Consider the following 23,318-nt stretch of genomic DNA (forward strand, 5'->3'; position numbering starts at 1 on the left):
TTCACATATTTGAACTCATTTATACTGAAAGCTGTGTTAAATCTGTGATATCCCAGATAATGTTAATATGTAACATTAACAGGAATGGTATAAGCTGATTCTATTACTGCCTAAGTATTACCCACAAGGTAAAGAAACTCATAGAAGATAGAAATTATAGAACAGAACAAATATTCTTTGCACTTGGAATTAGCTAGTTGGGTAGAAATGTCTTCATAAACATTTGTGACATACCAAAGAAAACATTTTTATTAAGTTCAGTGTTTTAGTTACACAGTTTAAATATTTTTACGGTTATTGCTATAGTAAGTTATGTAATAAAAGTCTATTTAGAGAATTTTTGTGGAACAATTTAATATTTTTATACAAAATCTTTAATGCAATGTTTATGAACTCATTAGAACATAAGCAAGACACTTATATTTTGTTACATTTTACTATATTTTTATGTAAAAATTGTGTTTATTGAGAGACATAGATTTAGCGATTAATAAATATTTTAGGGAAAGACTTCAGAAACCACTGTTTTGCATACCTCAGAAAAATTGCTTGCTGTCCACTTTCACTTTAATCACAAATAATTTATTTTTTGTTTTTCTTCAAATGTTTTTCTCTCTGGTTTTGAACTATTAAAATGGGTAGAAAATTCACCTAAGCATTTAGCTTCCTAGGCTTCCATAGAAATAAATCAGTGGCAGGTTATATTATAAAACTCTGAAAATGTTTGCATTTCTGAAAACATGAAAGCAGGCAGGCAAAGATTATTCTTTAAAAAATATGAGAATGGTGATTTCCCTAAAGTGGTGTTTTGGGTTATTGTTCCCAATTCTTCACTCCCTGTCTGTAAAAGAATTAGTCATGCACACATTTTGCCATGTCACTTTGTAGTTCTATAAAAATCTCACTAGAATAGGTCAGGTATATTTTCCCTGCACTGTTGACTTCCAACTTCTACACGTGGCTTGCTTTGGCCAATGGAATGTTAATGGGTGGAACAGGAACAGAAGCTTTACTGTGTGCCTGAGCCTTGTCTTGACCTCACAATTATACCATCTGCATCAGAAGACAATGTTTGGAGTAGCCACGGGCAAGGAGAATGAGAAAGCATTTGGAGTAGCCAGAATAGAAGCCGTGGCTTGGAGCCAAACTCTGATTTCAGGGGGAGCAGACCTCAGGGCTACATACAGTGACGTAAGTGAGAGAGAAATAAATGTTTACTATTTTAAGCTAATGGAGTTTACACAGTTGTTAAACAGCAAAATTGCTTCAACCTGACTGATATACCCATGGACTGGTAGTTACTTGTACCTTTCTCTTATAATTCTTCCACTGTGTTCAGTCTTAGAGTATTTGTAAAAAGAATAAATTTTTAGGTAATCCCTCAATTTTTATATAAAATGTGTTGCAAATGACATATTTGTTTTTAAAAGTTTTAAATAAAGTCGTATTTTATTTAAAAATTAATCTAAAATCACTATTTAAAGTGTGTTTTTTTAGCAAAAAGCCTGAGTAATCCATATTCTTGGCAGAAAAAGTTACTTAGCTAAAATAGTTATGATAAAGAAATTGCTTTCAAAATTTCAATTTATATCACAAGCAATTCAGTTGCCTATAGGAAATCAATAGTTTCTCAGTCTTAACTTATATTTAGTTGACTCTTTTATTATACAGCTTAATGTATGAAGTTAAATTTAAATTAAATTGGCATACTTAATTTATCAGTTTGATAATAATAATTTAAAATATTTAATATTAGGTTTATATCAGTTAGTCACATTTAAAAATATATATCTTAAAAAATAGATAAAATATTATGGAATAAAACAAAACAAAAACTCAGAAGAAACAAGCAAAAACAGATTTAAAAAGATTTGGATTACTAGTAGGTGCTTTGGGATGCTTACCAGATTTGTGTCTGATCCCAACCACTTTTGTACCTGGTTAGTCCCACAGAATTGCCATACAAGTAAATGATTGAAGGTGGATGGGTATCAATGTGGGGATATCTGGAGTCTTGTAATTTAAGTTTATGTTGAAGACATTAAGAAATGGGCTCTTCAGAAGAAAGATGCTGTAGTCATTTTACAAATCAGTATACTGTACAAGGGCTTCCAGCACATTGGAGCAAAGCCACTATCTAAAGCCAAAGTAACATTATCAACAATCTGTATTTGCCACAGTGCCTTTCTCTAGTCTTGAAGCACTTTGCAAAACTTCATAAATATCTTTACTTTCATAGATAGTAGGAGCTGTATTCTAACCCATTTATTTAATGTGCAATTAGATGTGCACATCAAGAATCAGGACAAAGAACTCTCAGCAGAGTGATAATTTAATGGCAAAGTCATGACACTTCTCAGAAGAAAGAGCAACTCAGTGTTGTCTTCTATTGCATTTCCAGACTTACTGTACTTGCACCTGCCTCACTCTTCTCATTCTAATTAGGGCAAATTTAGACCACTGTCAGGGTTTCATAATTTCCAGGAACTGGATACTAGAACAACATCCTTGGAGCTGGAGATTATTTCAGGGATTACTTACTCCTGTTGCCTCTTTTATTTTTTTTTCTGATAAACTTCCTCTCTTGTCCTTTGTTGTTGCAAATCTCAATTTCGCAGCACTGTTAGAAACTACCTTTCATTATGTCTTAGGAAGTCAGTGAGGTTTAGACAAACTGCAATGGGTAAGGTATCATCTGTAAACCAATGTCCCAGTGCTGATTTTGCTGGGGAGTAAGAGAAGAAGAAGGAGAAAGAGGCAGAATAGTGTGGTGGGGTTAAAATTGTGCTCACCTTATAGGATAGTTGTGGGAATTAAGTGAGCAGAGCACATAGAAGATGCTTGACATATTGTAAGCATTGTTAAATGCCAAGACTTTATTGATGTGGTCTGCATTCCCAGCTCACTCACTTTGTAATTCCATATTGAGGACTGCACAGTTCCTGTCACAACTGTCTTTCAAATATCTCTGAATGATATTGTTCATAGATTTTCTTCAGCAATCTTAATAATTCTTCTTTCTTCTTTAATTTTCTAATCTTATAATATCCTTGCCAGGGTTTCATATCAGAATTCTGTTGGCTTCATAAAATGAATTACACAGTGCACCCATTTTTCTCTTCTGAAAAAAAAATGTGTAACATGGGCCTTATTACTTCTTCAAATATTAGAGGTCATCTACTCATGACTTTTATTTGTGGGAAGAATTCTATTTCTGGACTTAATATCTGTACTTGTTATAGTGCTTCTAGTGTTTTCCACTTTTTCTTGTCTCCATTTGCTTAGGATTTCTCATTAGTCACTTTCCAGTTCACCTAATTTTTGAGATTTGTAAGCCTAAACTTATTCATTATATTTTTTGTATAGTTTTTTAAACTCTCTTTTATTACCTTGCTATTTATTATTTGCTCTTTATTTCTGTGTTCTTAGTCACTTTTATAAGGGTATATCATTTTTTAAGTTTTTTTCAAAGAAATTACATTAGGTCTATTCCTATTTTATGCTTGCTTTTAATTTATTGACTTTTGTTTTGTCTTAATACTTAACATTATCATAATTTTACTTTAATTTCCTAAATTTGGTGTTAATTTTATAGCTTTTGGGGATTGTTGCTATCACACTGGGTTTCATCCTTTCCTTTTTTTTTATTTAATGCTATAAATCTTCCTGTAGTTACAGATTCAGCTACATCTCACAAAGCTTTGGTATGTGTAATTTTTATTATCATTTAAAAGTATTTTCTACTTTCCATTTCACTTGCTTCTTTCAACTATAGATTCATGTAGTAGTTAACTTCCTAATGTGGGTGGTGTTTTAGTTATCTTTTTTTTTATTAATTTCAGTTCTGCTGTGGTCAGAGAGAGTACATGCTCTGTAAAACTTAAATCCACTAAAATTTATTTACACTTGCTATATAGCCCAGAATATGATCAATATTATAAGTGTTCCATATGCCATTGGGAAAAAAAGGTGTATATTTGCAGTTGGATAAATATTCTACATATGTAAATAATGTCAAATTTTTAAAGGATGTCAATCATCGACTGAGTTATTGTTTTCTGGTGGATCCTTTCAAAATTTTCTTTTTACATGTTTTACATGTGAGTATTGAAAAGAAATTATATCCTTTTAGTAATGTAGCCAGTATCTGGAACTTGCAGATACTGCTAGAGCACAATATTCTAAAATGTCAAGCTTCCATTTATAAATTTCCTAAGATTTTGGTCTTACAATGATGAATTCTATTATTTTCTCCATGATGTTCACATATATTGGTTTTTGTATTATGACATATTTTTAAATGTGTTCTCCATGGTAGACTGTTTAAAAAAAACGTATGTGTCAATACCTGAGATAGAAATGTATGAACGCATCTTAAATATAATGTAATATATTAAATGTATGGGTACATCTGAAATAATGTTCAACAAAAGAAGCTGAAAATTATAATAAATATATTATTTGTTCATATACAATAAGTTCAAAAAGACTATTTATGGTCTAAAATGATAAAGTCAAATAAACTAATATCATAAATATTAGAGTGATAATAACTGCTATAGAGAAAGACAGGTATTAAAATTGTGAAGCACTTTTGAGGGAACTATTGTGCATTGATCAGTTTTATGTCTTAACCTGAGATGGGATACATCTACATTTATTTAAAAACATTTTGTTTTAATATATGGTTAATGAACTATTCTGTATGTATATTACATTTAGCATAAAAATATAGAATTAGAGCATAATCATACATATTTATATATTATTTTTATATTTTTAATTATATAATTTTAATGCATATATAATTACATATAATTATAATGCAAAGGATCAATTTAGCATAAATATATATGATTGTTTTCCTTATTTCAGATTACATTCTTTAAAATTGTCAGTATTTCACATTTTTATATCAATCTACCTTGTTTCTATATCAATCTATCTATCTTGACTTTATTATTAAATGACACTAGAGTATACTGGATAAAGCAGTGATTTTCAACCTTTTAAAAAAATGTTTTAAATTGTTTTTCAAGTACAGTGTCTCCATTTCCCCCCATCCCCAACCTGTTCCCCACCGTCAATTCTACCCCCCTTTGGCTTTGTCCATGGGTCCTTTATACATGTTCCTTGATGACCCTTCCCCTTTTTTCCCATTACCCACTTCCCCCTTCTCCTCTGGTTACCATCAGTCTGTTGTTTATTTCAATATGTGTTTATATTTTGCTTGTTTGTTTTGTTGACCAGATTCCTTTTTTATCTCATGGTACACACAAACTAATGACTAAAATACTGTGGCACACCAATTCATATACTTTTTGCAGATCTGAACAAAAGGTAAGTATAACTTTGATTCACTTATGCTGACAGCTATTGTTGTGTTGGCTGTTGTCATTTTTTTACTTGACAATCTAAAGGAAAAAAGATCAGTCCTCTTGACTAAATAGTCAGGTTTTGCATGTTTTAAAAATTCTTGTGGCACACCAGTGTGCCTCTTGCATGGTGTACCTGCCACAGCACACCAGTTGAAAATTGCTGAGGTAGAATAATAATCTGGGTTTCAGGAGGTATAAGTTATATTTTTTAATATATAGTATTTATATGTTGAATAACCTGGTTACTTCCTTAACATCTATAAATTTGAATATCCTCATATATAAAAAGAATTCTTATATATACATAACTGTAAAATACTGTGGAAATATATTAATATTCTTAAAGAAAAATTCTTTAATATTCTGTGTACTCTTCACAGAAAAACTTTTTCTACACATACATATATATGAACATATATGTTTTTAATTTATTATATTTTTAATGAGATGCATAAATGCCTGAATATGTATTTGAAATATGTACAAATCCTACATTAAAAAATACAAGGCCAAAGAAAAGAGTTTATTTACTAAATTTTTACTCTTGTAATTAAAATTTTTTTCTTATATATGCCCTGAGTGGAAATCAAACCCATAACCTTGGTGTATTGGAACAATGTTCTAATCAACTGAGCTACCCAGCCAACGTCTAGTCTTATAATTTTTTATTTGAAGAAAGTAAAAGAAAAAACTGAATTATATATTTGCTTAAGAAAAACCTGGCTGCATGAACATGGTATATGATTCCATTTATTTGTGTCTTCCTTAATTTCTTTCTTTAGTGTTCTGTAGTTTTCTGAGTACAGGTTTTTACCTCCTTGGTTAAGTTTATTCCTCAGTACTTTATTACTTGGTCTATATGTCTGTTCTTATGCCAGTACCAGGCTGTTTTGATTACAGTGGCCTTGTAATACAGTTTGATACCAGGTATTGTGATCCCTTCTACTTTGTTCTTCTTTCTCAAAATTGCTGCAGCTATTTGGGGTCATTTATGGTCCCATATAAATTTTTGAAATGTTTGTTCTGTATCTGTGAAATATGTCATTGGTATTTTAATATAGATTGAATTGAATCATAAATTGCTTTGGTTAATATGGACATTTTGTTGACATTAATTCTTCCAATCCATGAACACAGTACATGCTTCCATTTGTTTGTGCCTTCCTTAATTTCTTTCTTCAGTGTTGTATAGCATTCTGAGTACAGGTCTTTTACTTCCTTGATTAGGTTTATTCCTAGGTACTTTATTTTTCTTGTTGCTATAGCAAATGGGATTTTCTCTCTGACTTCTGTTTCTGATATTTCATTGTAGATGTACAAAAATGCCTTTGATTTTTGAATATTGACTTTTTATCCCACTGTTTTGCCAAATTCACTTATTAGGTCAAGTAGTTTTTTGGTGGAGTTGTTAGGGTTTTCTATGTACACTATCATATAATCTGCAGATAGTGACAGTTTTACTTCCTCCTTTCCAATTTAAATGCCTTTTATTTATTTTTCTTGTCTGATTGCTGTGGCTAGAGCTTCCAATGCTATGTTGAATAGAAGTGATGAAACAGGATACCCTTGTCTTGTTTATGATCTTAGGGGGAAAGCTTTTAGTTTTTGCCCATTGGGTATGATGTTGGCTGTAGAGTTTTCATATATGGCTTTTATTATGTTGAGGTATGCTCCCTCTACTCCCACTTTTCTGAGTGTTTTTATCATAAATGGATGCTGTATCAAATGCTCTTTCTGCATCTATTGATATGATCATGTGATTTTTGTCTTTGCTTTTGTTTATGTGATGTATTATGTTTATTAATTTGCGATTATTATACCAACCATGCATTCCTGGGATGAATCCAACTTGATCATGGTGTATGACCCTGGATGTGGTTTGCCAATATTTTGTTGAGGTTTTAGCTTCTATGTTCATTAGTGATATTGGCCTGTAGTTTTCTTTCTTTGTTGTGTCTTTACCTGGTTTTGGAATTAGGATAATACCGACCCCATGAAAAGAATTTGGAAGGCTTTCCTCTTTTTGGCCTTTTTTGGAATAGATTAAGAAGAACCAGCGTTCATTCTTTACTAAATATTTGGTAAAATTCTCCTGTGAAGCTGTCCAGTCCAGGGCTTTTGTGTGCCAGGAGTTTTTTTATTATTGCATCAATTTCACTAGTGTTATTGATTTACTCAGACTTTCTGCTTCTTCTTGATTCAGTTTTGGAGGACTATATATTTCTAGAAATTTATCCATTTCACCTAGGTTTTCAAATTTTTTGGCATACAGCTGTTAATAATAATTTCTTATTATCCTTTGTGTTTCTGTGGTATTGGTTGTAATTTCTCCTCTTTGTTTTTGATTTTGTTTATTTGAGTCCTGTCTCTTCTTTTCTTGATGAGTCTGGTTAAAACCTTGTCCACATAGATTAGAAGAATTAACATTATTAAAATGCCCATACTACCCTAATCAACCTGTAGATTCAATGCAATCCCTATCAAAATACCAATGACATATTTTACACATATAGGACAAACATTTCAAAAATTTACATGGAACTATAAATGACCCCAAATAGCCTCAGCAATTTTGAGAAAGAAGAACAAAGTAGGAGGGATCACAATACCTGATATGAAACTATATTACAAAGCCACTATAATGAAAACAATCTGGTACTGGCATAAGAACTGATGCATAGATCATTGGAATGGATTACAGAGCCCAGAAAATAACCTATGTCATTATGGTCAATTAATATTTGACAAAGGGGGCAGGAACATAAAATGGAGTAAAAATAGCTTCTTCAATAAATGGTATTGGGAGATCTGGGCAGCTACATGAAAAAAATGAAACTAGACCACCAACTTACACTGTACACCAAAATAAACTGCAGATGGGTGAAAGACTTAAATATAAGTCATTACATCATAAAAGTCCTAGAGGAAAACATAGGTAGGAAAATTTCAGATATCCCACAGAGCAATATTTTCACTGATACATATCCCAGAGCATGGTATATAAAGGAAAGAATAAATAAATGGGACTACATCTAATTAAAAATCTATTGCATGGATAAGGAGAGCATCAATAAAATGAAAAGGGAAAAAACCATATGATTCATATTTAACAATGATACCTTGGACAGGGGTTTGATCTCCAAAATATATAAAGCACTAACACAACTCCACACCAGGAAGAAAAACAAACTGACAGCAACCAAAGGGGAGGGGCAAGGCGAGAGGGTAACTGGGGGAAAGAAGGGGAAGGGTTGTCAAGAAACATGTACAAAGAACCCATGGACAAAGACAATGGGGTGGGGGTAGGATTGAATGTCAGGGGTAAGGCAGGGGAGAGTAATAGAGGGAAAATGGGGACAACTGTAACTGATGGCAGAAAAAAATTAAAAAAGAAAAACAATCCAATTAAAAAAATGGGCAAAAAACCTGAACAGACACTTCACAAGGAGAGCATACAGAGGGCCCAGAGATACTGAAAAAATTCTCAACATCAGTTGAGGGCCATCAGAGAGATGCAAATTAAAATCTCAATGAGATATAACTTCACACCTGTCAGAATGACCATCATTAACAAATCAACAAACAACAAGTGCTGGCAAAGTTGTGGAGGAAGGGGAACCCTAGTACACTGTTGGTGGGAATGCAGAGTGGTACAGCCACTGTGGAAAACAACACGGAAGTTCCTCAAAAAACTAAAGGTGGAACTGCTTTTTGATCCAGTGATTCCACTGCTGGAATTATACCCTTATGAATCCTCAAAATACCAATTAAAAACAACCTATGCACCTATTTGAACCTATGTCCATAGCAGCCTCATTTACAATAAGACTGGAAACAGCCTAAGTTCCCATCAGTAAATGAGTGGAGCAAGAAACTGTGGTTCATTTACACAATGGAATACTATGCAGCAGAAAGAAAGAAGGAGCTCCTAGCCCTCACAACAGCATGAATGGAATTGGAGAGCATTATAAGTGAAATAATCCAGTGTGAAAGACAAATACCATATAATCTCACCTATACGTAGAACTTAACAAAACAAATGAGCAAAATAGAATCAGAAACACGGAAATAATGAGCAAACTGATAGTGACCAGACAGGTTGGGGAAGGGGGATAATGGGGAAAAAAGGAGAGGGTGTAAGTCAAGGAACATGAGAAGAGCACTCATGGGCACGGACATTGGGGTGGGGACTGGCTGTGGGAGTGGGGTGGTGGGTGTGGCAGAGAAGAGCAATGGGGAAAAAGGTGGGACAACTGTAACTGAATAACAATTAAAAAGAAGAAGAAATAAAAACAATATTTATTAGAACCAAAAAAAAAAAAGAAAATCCTAGCTACAATTTTTAGTTGGAGTGGGATACTAACCTAGAACAAACTATTGATATATGGATATTCTTTATTATGATATTATGGCTCAATATCCTAACCCAGATACTGTGTATAAAACGCAGTTATATGTTGGTGCTTGTTGACTTCAGAACTCACCAAACCCTACACTTGTCACATTTTGACAAGAGAAATGTTTCAGCACTCATCACTTGCTTGGGACTTGTCACACTTGCTAGAAGCTGTGTGAGTTGTGATACTGCCCCACAAGAGAAAATGCTTCATCACCCATCACTTGCTCAGTACTTGTCAGTTTCAGCACTCATCACAAGCTCTGGAACAAATTAACAATGAGTACAGAGGTATCATTGTATTTATAGAACCAATTGATTACTATTAAGTACATAATAATTAAATGTAAGAGTTTTTTTTAGGATTTCAGCATACTACCTTATTTGCACATCTTTTTCTACAATGTACACAAAGTCCAGGATCTTGGGCCACCAAATAACTACACAGTTTTATGTATGTGCAAAGTCTATTTACACCAACATTACATTGCTATAAAATAAAATAATATTGTAATGCACAAAAGCATAAAAAGGGTTATATCCTTTAAGACTTTTGTCTGAACTCATTGAAACATTTAGGGCATTATTATAACACAAACAAAAAATATTTTGGAAGAAAACTTTTAGTAATGTAAGTTATCACTAATTTAGAAGAAAGAAATAAAATGATGAAGTTCTCTAGAAGGAAGAAAGTGTCTTTGAAATCATTGTTTTGAGGACATTAAAACAAATTCTGTAAATTAATGTCTCTTTGGGAAGGGGTTGTCTTACATGATTTTTAAAAATTGCTTATTGATTTTGATAGAGAAAGAGGGAAATAGTTGGTCCACTTATTTATGCATTCATTGGTTGCTTTCTGTATGTAGCCTGACTGGGGTTCAAATCAACAGCCTTGGCATTCTGGGACAATACTCTGAGAAACTGAGCTACTGGACAGGGCAAGATCATATGATCTTAAATTCTGAAATCTAGACCTAAATCCAGGCAAGACCCGTTTGAACAATCCTATGCTTAGATGTATGCTTTCAACTGTGAGATTTAATACAGACATTTCAGCTTATGTAGACAGATGCAATACTTTGGATAATGTTTAAGGATGGTAGGTAGCATAAAGGCCCTAAAACATAGATATCTGGAGACGCAGTAGAAGGTATGGCTCACTGACTGAGGCTGATGGAATATACTGAGCAAAGGAGTCATGGAAAATGGGAAAAGGGAATCTCCATTTTTCACAGGCCTTTTGGTATTTTTCTTTAAAGTAACTCAAAAATAGTTAATCCCAAACATATATTGAGCAAACACTTATCTATGATAAACTGATGTGAAATGAAAATTAAAGCTATTTGCAGCTCATTAGCATATGAAGAAGTACAGACTAATAGAGTATTTTAAGAAACTATATTAGAAAGCAAATTTGAACATGGGGACCTGAAACATGATTGTGGAACAGCTGTCGTGAATATTAATAATCCTGCTTAATGACTTTTGTCTTCCCATGGCACGTTCAGAAATTGTTTTAAATTAATTTTTAAATGACTGTTCCTCATTGCCTTTTAGCCATTTTAGCACAGCATTCAATCAGTTTACTCTGATGGGCTGGTGCCTGTGTAAATGGTAATATACAACCATTCACCCAAAGATCTAATTAAACAATGCACCTCTTTTGGGGGGCTTGTGTTTTAACAATTAAAGTTGTGTTTCAGGGATTTAATAATAGGGAGTTTGCTTACTTTTAAAATTGCCATCAGCAATGCCAAATTTTGGCTCTAAATATTTATTTACTTTTATAAAGATTTTTACTGTGTTGCTCTGGTCTCCAATACTTTCAAGATGAATTAAACATTGGTGCTTTCAGCATTTTATAATCCTAGATCATGCCAAACTGAAAATGGAAAAGCTTCTGGGGAAAGTGACTTCTTTTCTGAACCAATCAATATTTTCCAAACTGATCTGTTTCAGATTTGATAGGTCTAATTTCCCATGCATACCATTTGTTTTTAGCATGCCCTTAGGATTTTATCAGCTACAAAAAATTTGGATCATAATTTAGCTGGATTTCTCTCCTACTTTATTGATTTTGTACACAATAAAAAAGAGTTTCTTCAGAATATGACTTTCTGTCTTAACAAAGATAATTTTATGATTCTGTCTGTAATATATGTAGAGTACGAATTCTTTATTTGGAGTTAGAGATGTGGGAAATATTTTTTTTTTACCATCAAAGACACAGAAGTTAAACTTGAAAGTCTTTTAATAATTGATCCAAATACAAATTGTTAGAAAGTAAAAGCTAAGCACTTTATTTCAGTATATGAAAGAAACCTGTCTTTAGTTGTGAAAAGTAAAATAATATTTGAACATAGTTTAACATGTGTTTTAAAATATAGCCTTATTTTTATTTTTTTGCCATTTTATTTTTTAAATTTTTAATCGTTCATTTTATTGTATTTTTCCCATTACCACTTATGCCCCCTGAACCCTCTTCCACCTCCACCCACCCCTTCCCCTGCAATCACCACACTGTTGTTCTTGCCCACAAATAATTTTTTACAATTATAACCATAAGCAAAATAGTGTCTATGTTGTGAGCACTTACAAGGTGCTAGCACCATCCTAAATACTTTTCAGACATTTTCCTATTTAATTCTTGTAACAGCCTTACCTAATGTATATTATTCAGGCTAGAAAAGGCAGTCTCACCTATTGAGTCTTCTAATCCTCACTTGGCCACATGAGACTGTCCTTGGCCCTGGAACACTTCCTTATCAAGAAATAAAGAGACCTCACAGGTTGTGCTGGGCTTGTCTCCTTATATGGGAATGTCTTTTCCTATTTCAATCCAATGTGTGTTCCTTTGGTTTAAGGATATGTGTGATAAGGCACCTGACTAACCCACTGGTGTAATTGTCCCCTGCAGGGAGAGGATGGGGTCCTTGGTTCTGCAAGAGTACAAGAGGGGTGTGTACAGGCCAGTTGCCCTGGTTGGACTCACTGGCTCTAGGGACCAACACCTGCCACTGGAGCTGCTCTTGTTCTGTTCCTTCTTTATGTGAGTAAAGCTTTGTTTCATCCAGTGTTTGGATGGGCTGCATTTTTCTTGGCAATTCATAGACCAAATTGAGGTAGACAAATTATTCTGATGTTTACTACTGGTGAAGGGCAACAGATGCTACTTGCTTGATAATCCATAGTGTATTAGTGAAACAACTAAGGCTAACAGTGTTGGGAGACAGCACCCCATGGTGTTCTGGTACATCTAGTAATCAGCTCTTATTCCCGATTATATTTTAAGGTATGTTTGTATAGCAAGGTAATACAAGCACCAAGGTAGACAGCAAATTTTCTTTTTTCTGACCAGCATAATAAAGATAGTATCTTCTTTTGTTTGTGTGTTTTGCTAGCAGACCTCTTTAAAATACTGGAGTTTACTAAGCTTGGAATTCCCCAAATATCTCTCAAACTCAGTGGGGATCCAGCATCTACATCGATCTGCTTCCACATCACTTCCATGGGATTTGGAAGACAAGGGGGGACTGAAACAAAAGTGAAGCCATGCTGCCTTCTGTGCCGTTAGTGATGATGTTTTTTGTCTCTGACCTACTAGTGTTATATCTACCAGAACCTACAAAACTGGCAGGTGAACTTGTTGGCTTGCGACTCTGGTAAAATCTTAGACTCTTCACAGCTTTTGACAATTGGAAGCAGATTATTTTGCTGAAGATAATGTAAGTACAGTGGCAAAGCTTGTTGGTGCTTGAGACAAGATCATTTTCTTAAAGGTAGCTTACATGCTAATTGCCTTTATGATTAAGTAGGCTTCAACTTGGGAGATGTAGCATTGTGCAAACTTAAATTTGTCCATTTTAAATGGTGTTTTTGCTAAGCAGAAGTGTTTTGCATGTATATGGTCAAAGTTATTAGTGTTTCTTTATAGCTTCATTCTTTTGTGTCATAATTAGAAAGGCTTTGTTGCATCTAGGTTATAAAATAATTTAACTATATTTTGTCTTACCACTTTAATTTTTTAATAGTTTGCATTAAAATCATAAAACCATTTAGAATTTTTTCAACTATATAGTGTGAGGTAAATCAAAAGTTTTTAAAATGCTTTTCAAGTTTTCCTAAAATTTTTTCTTTATACTGCATTATCTTTCCATTAGTTTGAAAACATTTTCAAATACTGAAGTCCCTAGTTCATTTGAGTCTAATGCCTACATTACTCTTAATTTCTGAGGCTTTAGAGTATATCTTAATGTTTTATCACATTGTTCTTTCACATAATTTTTTAGCTATTATTTCACTTTCTCATAACTTAAAATTACTAAAACAACAATTATTTTTTCATATTTAAAACATCAGCTAATAGTGGATATCCTTGTCTCATTTCTGACTTAAAAGTATTCAATATTTTACCATTGAGAGCACTGTTTGCTGCAAGTTTATGTGCTGTTTTATCAGTTTCCTGCTTTATCTAGTTGCTGAGCCTTTCAGTTATGAATGGGTTGACTTTGTCAAATAGTTTTCTTGTACTCTTTTATTCTTTCAATGTTTTACACTATTCATTAACTACATTAACAGATTCATTTTGAGTGTTAAATCATTTTCACATTTTGGAATAAACTCTACTTGTTCTTAATATGTTATATATATAGATAGATTTGATTTGATAATTTTATTTATAATTTTGATCCATATTAATGAGAAAAATGGTAATTTCCCCATTTTTAAGGTTATAAAAATAGTATTTTTTCTACTCTCTGGAATAGTGTATTAAAATAGATGTAATTCCTTAAATCTTTAGAATAATTCACCAGTTAAACCATCTATCATAGTTTCTTGGTTGAAAATATCTAAATGTATCCAATTACTATAAGTATGTATAGTATTACTTTTATGAAATGTGTCACTTTTATGATGGAATTTATGCACTTCAATTAGTTTTAAATTTTTTTGACATAAAAATTGTATAAGGTGTTTAATTAAATTTTTATTGCCTAAATGATCTCGTCGATATCTACATTTTATTTATATTTTGGTAAGTTGTGCTTGCTTTTTGTTTTCCTTGATCAATTTTGCTAGGGTTTTATAAATTTTATGAAAAGTTACCTGTTTCTACACCATCCTGACTTTTAAAATTTTAAAGTTTGTTTTTAAATTATATTTATAGTCTTATTTTTATTCTTTAGTTTTATCTATATTTGGGGGTTTAATATGTTGATTTTTTCTCGTTTTCTGAGATTGAAGCCTGGATCATTGAAATTTAGTCTTCATTTTTTTCTAATTTATTCATTTAAGGTGATAAATTTCTTTTTAAGCTCTGATTTCCCTGCATCACACATATTTTAATATATCATGAATATTGTTTCTACTATATATTTTTCTCCATACTCTTTCTTTTATTCTGACTCTAATGAGGGAGGCTTTAACCTAAAAGTATTGTCTTTTAATTAGGGTATCACTCTTCATTTACATTAATGCAATTAATGATATATAAATATTTATGTACATCTACTTATAATTGTCTTACTTGATTCCCTTTTCTGTTTCTGATGTTCCCTTAAAAATTTCCCTTTCTCACTTTCCTTGGAATTAAATATTGTTTATTTAGTTTACCATTTTACCCTAATAGCTTATTAGTATATATTTTTATTATGCTTTTAGTAAATGCCCTAAAAATTACAATAAATAACTGTGCCTTATTATAATCTATATACTGAATCCTTTTATTACTTCTCTTAAAAAGAAGTTTATGAAGGGCAGTAAGATATGCCACTTCAAAATATGACTGTAGGAGTTTAGGACGTACCACTCCAAAACATGTTACTTTGAAATATTCATTATTTTGAGTTGTAGACACTTGAATAAATGGCAAATGCAGGGAGCAGCTTTCTTTGAATACCTCCTATCTGCCTGAAGACTGACCCTCAGAAAGGAACTCAAATGTCATAAATCCCCTTTCCAGAGATTTTATGAACCAGAGAAAATAGACTCATATCACAGAAGATTGAGACTAGAAGTTGACACCATCCCCAAACTTTGTCACAAACTATCATGCCTCCCATCTATTCTTCTGAGGACCCATTCATCTTTCCTAAAAGTTATTTGCTCTCTCCTAACAGGCCTATGTCCACCATTCCCTTTTTCTATTAAGCTGGTAGTGAAGCCTGAATTCTAAGCCACATTAGATGGTTACTCATTTTTACCTGAATATCTTCTGTGTATATATGTGATGTTCATGTTATTAAATTTCTGTTTGTTTTTCTCTTGCTAATCTATCTGTTATTACAGGGATCTCAGCTAAGAACTCAGAAGGGTACTGGAAAAATTATTTTTCCTCCCCAATACAGAGCAGATTTGATATGAAATTTCAAATTAATGAAATTTTGGAATTATCCTTTTCATCAGCCAGGAAATAACTTTTCCAAAAAGTAATATGGCCTTTCCTCCCTAACATCAATACTCATAATGATGATATTACTGTTTATTGCATTTTCATATGCTCTAATATGTTTCCTTTGTATTACCTTCAGAAAGGTTCTCTTGCTTCTCTCATGAATTTTAAAACTTCCATGTATCATTTTGCTACTCTATTTTATACTCAGATGAAATATCAGTGTTAGAGTAGGCAGTTAGTTAGGTATTAACGTAAGAGAAGGGAACCAGGCATGTTTGATTAAACCTAATTAATCTTTCAGTTACCCAATAGAACACAGGTAGCAAACACAAGGCCCGTGGGTCGAATCTGGCTCTCCACCTTGTTTTATCTTTGGCCTGGCACCTTGTTTCCACCTGGTGGCAGTGCTGAGTTCTCACTTAACTGTTTTTTTTTTCTATTTTTTTTTTTAATTTTAATCATTGTTCAAGTACAGTTTTCTCCCTTTTACTCCCATTCCAGCCCACCCACCCACCCCCTCCCCACTTCCCTCCCATTACCACCCTCCCCTAGTTTTTGTCCATGTGTCCTTTAAATTTCTTCCTGTAAACGCTACCCATTCTCCCCTGAAATTCCCTCTTCTCTCCCCTCTAGTCACTGTCAGTCTGTCCTCTATTTCAGTGTCTTTGGTTATATTTTGCTTGTTTCTTTGTTTTGTTGTTTGGGTTCCTGTTAAAGGTGAGATCATATGATATTTGTCTTTCACTGCCTGGCTTATTTTGCTTAGCATAATGCTTTCCAGCTACATCCATGCTGTCACAAAGGGTAGGAGCTCCTTCTTTCTTTCTGCTGCATAGAATTCTATTGTGTAAATGTAGTATAGTTTTTTTGATCCATTCATTTACTGATGGGCATCTAGGTTGCTCCCAATACCTAGCTATTGTAAATTGTGCTGCTATGAACATCAGGGTGCAAAGGTTCTTTTGTATTGGTGTTTCAGGGTTCTTAGGATATAGTCCCAGCAGTGGAATTGTGGGTCAAAAGGCAGATCCATTTTTAGTTTTCTGAGGAAGTTCCATACTGCTTTCTATAGTGGTTGTACCAGTTTGCAGTTCCACCAACAGTGCACTAGGGTCCCCTTTTCTCTACAACCTCTCCAACACTTGTTGTTTGTTGCTTTGTTTATGATGGCCATTCTGACTGGTGTGAAGTGGTATCTCATTGTGGTTTTAATTTGCATTTCTCTGATAGCTAGCGATATTGAACATCATTTCATGTGTCTTTGGATCTTCTGTATGGCCACCTTGGAGAAGTGTCTGTTCAAGTCCTTTGCCCATTTTTTAATTGGGTTGCTTGTCTTCTTAGAGTGGAGTCATGTAAGTTCTTTATATATTTTGGAGATTAAACCCTTGTCTGAGGTATCATTGGCAAATATGTTTTCCCATACAGTTGGTTCTCTTTTTATTTTGATACTGTTTCACTTAACTGTTAAAGAGTAGTTATGTTTATACAGTCCTAAAATTACATTCGGCCCTTTGAAGACAATCACAAAACTGATGTGGCCCCCGGTGAAAATGAATTTCACACCCCTACAGCCAAGTAACCAGCATCTTTCAGTCAAAGGAAGAAAAACATGGTGGCTGGTGGGCTAGGCAGAAAAGACAGCTTTATACATAGCCATCATATTGAGTAACTGGCATTACTCTGCCAGATAAATGGCAATAGAAACCAAAATGGTGACCATAAAAGGAGGGAGCACTAGCCTGGGAATGGATCAAATTGGGGAAGGGCACAAGCCCTGGAGAATCCAGGGAAGGGATTGAATGGGGTCAGGCACAGGCACAAGCCTGGGAACAGCCAGGAAAGAAATTGGGTAGTCTGAATGAAAGCTTGCTGTTTCACAAACCCAAGGAAATATATGGAAGATAGAGAACACAGTATGCATCCTCCTGGGGGCACCTTCTACCCTTCCTTCTCTCTGGCGTGCACATTTGCTTCATTTCCTCTAAATTCTAAGGGTACCCATGAGACTTGCAACCAAAGGAGCAGTGGGCAGCGGCAGAGGACTAATCCTTTTGCCTCTGTAACTTCCTTTCCTGAAACCAGCTGTTTTCCCGAAGCAGCTGGTTTCAGCCTGCCCACAATGACTCTCTGAGAGGATACTGCCACTTGTAATTTTTCACTGTAATTAATCTTGCCACTATAACTTAAAACTCCTCATATGTAAGTGTCCCTAAAATTCTTTTCCCAGACATTGCTAAAGAACCTATTTCCTCTCGTAATGTTAGCATTTTCATAAAAAAATGCTTATTATACAGAAAGCTAAAGAAATGCCTATCTATGTTCATAGCAGCACAATTTATAATAGCCAAGTGCTGGAAGCAACCTAAGTGCCCATCAGTAAATGAATGGATCAAAAAACTATAGTACATTTACACAATGGAATTCCACACAACAGGAAGAAAGAAAGAGCTCCTACCCTTTGTGACAGCATGGATGTAGCTGGAAAGCATTATGCTAAGCAAAATAAGCCAGGCAGTGAAATACAAATACCATATGATCTCACCTTAACAGGAACCTAAACAACAAAACAAAGAAACAAGCAAAATATAACCAAAGACACTGAAATAGAGAATGGTCTGACACTGACCAGAGGGGAGAGGGGAGGGAATTTCAGAGAAAAAAGGGAAGGATTTGCAGGAACAAGTATAAAGGACACATGGGCAAAAACTAGGGTGGGGGGTGGAAATGGGAGGGAGGTGGAGAGGTGGGCTGGGATGGGAATAAAAGGCAGAAAACTGTACTGAAGCAACAATTAAAATAAAAAAAATTAAAAATGGAAAAATATGAAAAAAAGAAGAAATGCCTATCTAAAATTAGTGTAACTGCTGATAATGAACAGTGCTTTTTCATACACTAAAAAAAGTAATTTCCAAAGGACTCTGGCTAGAGAGCTCTTTTGGCAGTTAAACGACTTGATATTTTTATGAGAACTTTATCATAATTCATATGCAAGAAGATTTCCAAAGTGTAAATTATCTAATGCATAGTTTGTTTGCAAAATAAGCTGCTAGAGAAGCATGATTAGCTAATTGCAACTCTTTTTTTCTTTTTGCCACTTGCATCTACTTAGTAAAAAGGGCTGATTCTTTTCCTAGAAACTTATTCTTTTTTTGCTTAACAAGCTGATACCTGCTGATAACATTGCTTTACTTTCAAGTGATAAATTATCTTAATTAACTTTAATTGTTTGCAGACAATTTATGCAAATGGGGCATTTAAGAAATAGAAGCATAAAGCATTAATAGGGAGGATGAGTGAGCCCGAGGAGACATAAAATTTTTATACTTTTTGAAATTTAAAACTGATTATAAAGTTGAATGTAACAATTAAAGATGGGGTACATAAAAAACTGGGTAATTTGCATGACTACTGATCAGAATTTTGATTATTGAAGAAAATCAAAGAAAAAATACATAGTTTGCAGTTTTTTTGATGTCTGTATATTTCTGAAACAGTTTTATCTCTAAATATGTTTTTTTTGGAGAACATTTGTTTCCTGTAACTGTGGTTAAACCTAGCTCACTCTAGAAATTGTAAGCCTATTAGAGATTTTACAACACTATGCTGTCAGCTTATGTTTTCTATCAGGTTTACTTAGTGTTATCTAATAAGGTTATTATATTCATAAAATATATTTAAATTTGTGATGACAGTGTCATTTGAAAATACCAATTTAGACAAACTGCTTTTTATTGTATTTTGTATGAAAATTGTGATCTCTTTAACTTTTGAAATTCATGGTTGATTATAAGAGGCTTTAAGAGATAAATTAATATTTGGTGTTTTTTAAGCATTGTCATTTTAATTACAATGTGTCTTGGTGTGAGACTCTTTAAAAGCCACAAGAGAAAAGCAGGTAGTTACATATAAGGGAACATCAATCAGACTGTCACCTGATTTCTCAACAGAAACATTTTAGGCCAGAATGGAGCAGCATAAAATATTTAGGTCACAGGTGGCAAACACAAGGCCTGCAGGCTGAATCTGGCCCTCCACCTTGTTTTATCTGGCCCAGCACCTTGTTTCTACCTGGCAGCAGTGCCCAGCTCTAATTTAACTGTTCAGGAGTAGTTACATTTATACAGTCCTAAAATTATACTCGGCCCTTTGAAGGCAACTGGGAAGCTCATGTAGCCCCCATTGAAAATGAGTTTGACACCCCTGATTTAGGATGATGGAAAGCAAGGACCTACAACCAAGTCTACTTTACCCAGCAATTTTAAAATTGAAGTAGAAATAGGGAGTTTCACAGACAAGAAAAATATAAAGGAGTTTGTTAACATCAAACCAGTACTGTGACAAATATTAAATGGCTTTCAGAAGATGAACAAAAAAAAAGAGAAAGAAAAATGACAGAGGAAAATAGTCTGAGAATAAAATGGCACTAAATATTTATCTACTAATAATTACCTTAAATATAAATGGCTTAAATGCTACAACCAAGAGACATAGGGTAGCTGAATGGATAACAAAACAAGACTCATATATATGCTGTCTACAAGAGACTCGTCTTGGATCAGAAAATACAAACAGACTAAAAGTAAAGCAATGGAAAAATATGGAAAGAAAAATGGAAAGGAAAAAAAAGCTGAGGTAGCAGTACTTTTATCCAACAAAATAGACTGTAAAACCTAGATTCTAGTAATAAACAAAAAAGGATAACAGGGAAAGGATACAGGGAACAATCCAATAAGAGGATATAACCCTAGTAAACACTTCTGCATCCAACATAGGAGCAACTAAATATGTGAAGCAAATCTTGATGGATATAAAGGGAGAGACTGACAGAAATAGAGATAGTCAAGGATTTTAACACCTCACTAACTTCAATGGGTAGATCTTTCAGACAGAGAATCGACAAGGAGACAGAGGCCTTAAATGACACACTAGATCAAATGGATTTAAATGATTCATCACAAAGCAGCAGAATATAGGTACTTTTTAAGTGCACATGGGGTGTTTTCTAGGATAAACCACATGTCAGGACACAAAACAAGATTCAATAAGATTAAGAAGATTAATATCATATCAAGCAACTTCTCTGACCACAATGCTATGAAACTAGAAATCAATCACAAGAAGAACACAGAAAATATGCAAATATATGGAAACTAAATAACATGTTATTAAACAATGAATGGGTTAACAATGAGATCAAAGGAAGAAATCAAAAGATACCTTAAAACAAATGAAAATGAAGACACAACAATTGAAAATCTGTGGGACACTGGTAAAGCAATCCTAAGAGGGAAATTCATAGCATTACAGGCCTATTTGAAAAAAAAAGAAGAAGAAAAAGCTCAAACAAACAATCTAATTTCACACTTAAAGCATCTTGAAGAAGAACAACAAGCCAAGTACAAAGTGAGTAGAAGGAAGTAAATAATCAAGACCAGAGCAGAAATAAATGAGATAGTCTAAAAAATTATAAAGATTAATTAATCCAAGAGCTGGTTTTTTAAAAAGATAAACAAGATTGACAGATGTTTAACCAGGCTCATCATGAAAAAAAGAGAAAGGATTAAAAAATAAAAACAGAAATGAAAAAGATGAAGTAACAACTGACACCAAAGACATACAAAGAATTGTAAGAAAATATGAAAAAGTATATGCCTACAAATTGGACAGCCTGGATATAATGGATACATTCTTAGAAACATACAATCTTCCAAAACTAAATCAGGAAAAGTCAGAGATCTGATAGACAGATTATATCCAGTGAAACTAAAGCAGTAGTAAAAAACAAACAAATAAACAACCCCCCCAACAAACAAAAGCCCTGGACCAAATGACTTCATGGGTGAATTTTACCAACATTCCAAGAACTAACAGCTCTCCTTCTCAAAATATTTCATAAAATTAAAGAGGAAGGAAGGCTCCCAAACTCATTTTTTGGGGGTCAGCATTATCATAATTCCAAAACCAGATAAAGATACTACAAAGAAAGAAAATTATAGGCTAATATCCCTGATGAACATAGATGCTAAAATCCTCAACAAAATATTAGCAAACCGAATATAGCAGTGTATCAAAAGAATCATACACCATGGCTAAGTGGGATTTATTCCTGGAATGCAAGGTTGGTATAACATTTGCAAAACAATAAATGTGATTCACCACGTAAATAAAATGAAGAATGAAAACCACATGAACATATATCAATAGATGCGGAAAAAGCATTTGATAAAATCCAGCATGAATTTATGATAAAAACTCTCAGCAATGTGGGAATAAAGGGAACATATGTAAACATTATAAAGACCATATATGACAATTCTGCTGCCAGAATCATACTTAACAGGCAAAAACTACAAGTGTTCCCCTTAAGATCAGGAAAAAGACAGGTATATCCACTTTCACCTCTTTTACTCAACATAGTACTAGAAGTCCTAACTATAACAATCAGACAAGAAGAAGAAACAAAAAGCATCTAGATTGGAAAGGGAGAAGTAAAACTGTCATTATTTGCAGATGACATGATATTGTACATAGAAAACCCCAAATATCCCACCAAAAAACCATTAGCATTAATGATTGAATTCAGCAAAGTAGCAGGATACAAAATTAATATCCAGGAACCATTTGCATTTTTATAAGACAATAATGAACTAATAGAGAGAAAAATTAAGAAAATAATCCCATTCACAATTGCTACAGAAATAATAAAATACCTAGGAGTAAACCTAACCAAGGATATAGAAGACCTGTACTTGGAAAATTTTAGACACTGAAGAAAAAATATAAGAAGATACAAATACATTGAAGCATATACTATGCTCATGGAAAGGAAGAATTACCTTTGTTAAAATGTTTGTACTTCCCAAAGGCAACTATAGATTCAATGAAATTCCTATCAAGATTCCAATGACATATTTCACAGAACTAAAACAAATACTTCAACAATTTATATGGAACCACAAAAGGCCCCACATAGTAACAGCAATCCTGAGAAAGAAGAACAAAGTTGGGGGAATCACACTGCCTAATATCAAACTTTACTATAAGGCCATAGTAATCAAAACAACCTGGTACTGGCATTAAAACAGATACATAGATCAATGGAACAGAATCGAGAGCAGAAATAAACCCACACCTTTATAGTCAACTA

At 33.5% G+C, this 23,318-nt stretch overlaps 1 long non-coding RNA gene across 1 annotated transcript; it reads left to right on the forward strand.

Moving 5' to 3' along the window:
- Positions 1-1,071: 1,071 nt before the first annotated feature.
- Positions 1,072-13,499, forward strand: LOC123825238. Its single transcript, XR_006786857.1, has 3 exons — positions 1,072-1,191; positions 12,692-12,823; positions 13,379-13,499. It is a non-coding gene; the product is annotated as an uncharacterized LOC123825238 (long non-coding RNA).
- The last annotated feature ends 9,819 nt before the right edge of the window (positions 13,500-23,318 follow it).

Source organism: Phyllostomus hastatus, unplaced genomic scaffold (assembly GCF_019186645.2).
Source record: "Phyllostomus hastatus isolate PE091 unplaced genomic scaffold, TTU_PhHast_1.1 phas_contig_62, whole genome shotgun sequence".
Taxonomy (NCBI): Eukaryota; Metazoa; Chordata; class Mammalia; order Chiroptera; family Phyllostomidae; genus Phyllostomus; species Phyllostomus hastatus.